Below are 3,110 nucleotides of genomic sequence, written 5' to 3' on the forward strand. Positions count from 1 at the left end.
TACTCACAGCTTTACTTCTGCCAGTACCTCGTCTCCTACCTTCCAAACTTTACAGAAGCTCTCCTGCGAACCATGCAGAACTAGCACTCCTGAAAGAAAGGATATTGCGGAGACATGGCTTAGCCACAGGCTGTGTCTCGGTCGGGCACACAGTTTTAATCTGCCAGAAAGTTTCATATCAGCGCACACTCCGCTGCAGCGTGAAAATCTCATTCTGGAAACATCCCCCAGGCTGTGGCTAAGCCATGTCTCCGCAATATCCTTTCTTTCAGGGGTGCTAGTTCTGCATGGTTCGCAGGAGAGCTTCTGTAAAGTTTGGAAGGTAGGAGACGAGGTACTGGCAGAAGTAAAGCTGTGAATACCGTGCGTGAGTCGTGCTTAGGTAGCTCAGTTGGTAGAGCACTTGCTCGCGAAAGGCAAAGGTCCCGAGTTCGAGTCTCGGTCGGCACACAGTTTTAATCTGCCAGGAAGTTTCATATCAGCGCACACTCCGCTGCAGAGTGAAAATCTCATTCTGGAAACATCCCCCAGGCTGTGGCTAAGCCATGTCTCCGCAATATCCTTTCTTTCAGGAGTGCTAGTTCTGCATGGTTCGCAGGAGAGCTTCTGTAAAGTTTGGAAGGTAGGAGACGAGGTACTGACAGAAGTACAGCTGTGAGTCCCGGGCGTGAGTCGTGCTTCGGTAGCTCAGTTGGTAGAGCACTTGCCCGCGAAAGGCAAAGGTCCCGAGTTCGAGTCTCGGTCGGCACACAGTTTTAATCTGCCAGGAAGTTTCATATCAGCGCACACTCCGCTGCAGAGTGAAAATCTCATTCTGGAAGAGAAAATATGTTAATTATTAAATTATTTGCATAGACGCTGAAGAGTAAATTTCAGACTGTTTTGAACGATTGGTTAACGTAGTTAATAGTTGCACTTAATAAGCTTACACCAACCGTAGTAACTTAATAACAGACTGAAGTAATAAATTTAATTATTAAGATTTATTTCAATGCATATTCAGCTGAAGTTAGTTCAAGGACAATTCATGAAACTATAAAGCTTGTTCCACCTGAAATTCGCCCAATTAATGAATTATTATCATTCAAAACATAGTTAATCAGTTATTGGCAATATATTTCATTATCAGTAGATTAAACTGTGCAAAATATGTAATTTTAAAGACAGAATGACAGTCCATTATTTAAAATCTCGATAGATAATTAACTGTGTTGTCAGCATTGCCCGTAGCTGACAAATTATGAACAAAATAATTATCAAAATACTTATTCAAAGTTAACCATTAACGTTTAAGTGTAGTTAGATTGTTATGACATTATTTTATATGACTACTGAGCCTGACACAGCACTTACGTAAAAGTTGCCGTTCCACCTGCTGCTCTACAAACAGGTAACTTTATTTTTGACACAATTATTCACGTACTTAACAGTACTGTCGCTCATCAGTTGAGCTGGCGACTGATTTTTTAATTGCTTTTACAACTTAATCATTTTTTTCGGCCAAAATTTCCACTGGCAAAATTTATTTCCAAATTATTTCCATTATTTCATTTACCGATCGTTATTGAATGAAATTACTCATTCAATAACGATCAAGTTATAACGTCTCCTGTTTCCCGCGGAATAATCATTATTTACTTCGGATTCGGATGCCTTATCCCGACACGGGTCAAAATTCATAATTCACGGTCATTGTTAACTCGTAATTTCGGAAATCTCGGGAAGCAGGGGGGGGGGGGTGTTATGTGGTGGACGATAACGTTCGTCCCCACAGAGCTGCACCGGTGGAGGAAACTCAATGAATGGAGTGACCAGCTTGTTCACTGGACTTATACCCAGTTGGCCATGTCGAGGATGCACGTGGCAGAGGCATTGCAGCCAGACCAGCGCCTCCCACAATGATTGCAGAGCTGGATATTGCACTCATGGAAGAATGGCCAAATCTCCCTTAAGAGCTGATTGATACTGACCGCGCCACGCAAGTGTGCAACTGCACTGTCCGCGCAAAGTGATCACTTACCATATGAGAGGGCAACGAGAATGACTGATTCACTATTATGGTAGCCCCTTTGTGCCTCGCTCTACGTAAACGCCATGTGAACCTCAAGTAAAGAGTTGAAACAGTAAAATATAGTACTGTATCACACACCGATTACAATTGTAACCGATAGCAGAATAAAATACGTTACCATATGTCTATTGTATATGATATCTCACCTGATCCCGTAACTGTTTTGAGCACTGTAGATGCTCGGAACGAAGCATCGCAACTTGTTGTGCCGGACGACATCGCATGACTCATTCCTTTCGATCCGACTATCTGACATTGGTAGTTATTGATGGTGGGAGTTAAACTCTCTGACAAATCGCAACAAAGTGAATAAAAATTCACCAAATACCTTTCCCCGCTGCCACTGGCCCTTAAACACGAGCTCACGAACTGTCTGGCGTCCACGTCTCTATACGCGCACCGCAGCTATTGTTTGCAGTCCCCATCTGGGCGTCTGCACTGTGTGGGCCTGTGCGAGCCGCCATCGTTCGCGGATTCAACTATGGTGAGAGTGGTGGAGGGGGATGACTCACGTGCCTACGGGAGGGCGAGTCCGGTTCCAGGATGGCGCTCCACGCGAAGACGGAAGAGGCCTGCCTACTGCTGAGGCAGGCCCACTACCGTAGTCAGGGACAGACGGGAGCACTAACGGGCGTTACGGCGGCCTCGCAGACGGAAGGCAACGCTCAGGAGACACAGACTCTCCTACCACCAGGGTCGGCCTGAAACGACAAACAAGGAGACGACCAAGATGACGGTCGTCAATGGAACAGGGCAGATGACGACAATCAACGACCAGAGCAGTTCGACCAAAGTGCGCAGACCATACTAGTCACCTCCAGAAGTAAGATGGTGACCACCCAGGAGAGGAAACTTGCTGACAGATTAAAACTGTGTGCCGGACCGAGACTCGAACTCGGGACCTTTGCCTTTCGCGGGCAAGTGCTCTACCATCTGAGCTACCGAAGCACGACTCATACTCCGTCCTCACAGCTTGAGTCGTGCTTGGGTACCCCAGATGGTAGAGCACTTGCCCGCGAAAGGCAAAGGTCCCGAGTTC

The 3,110-nt window shown here is 46.1% G+C and overlaps 1 non-coding gene across 1 annotated transcript; it reads left to right on the forward strand.

Moving 5' to 3' along the window:
* Positions 1 to 674: 674 nt before the first annotated feature.
* On the forward strand, positions 675 to 750 carry Trnas-cga (transfer RNA serine (anticodon CGA)). The gene has a single exon. It is a non-coding gene; the product is annotated as a tRNA-Ser (tRNA).
* The last annotated feature ends 2,360 nt before the right edge of the window (positions 751 to 3,110 follow it).

The sequence above is a fragment of the Schistocerca gregaria genome, chromosome 8 (genome assembly GCF_023897955.1).
Source record: "Schistocerca gregaria isolate iqSchGreg1 chromosome 8, iqSchGreg1.2, whole genome shotgun sequence".
NCBI classification, from domain to species: Eukaryota; Metazoa; Arthropoda; class Insecta; order Orthoptera; family Acrididae; genus Schistocerca; species Schistocerca gregaria.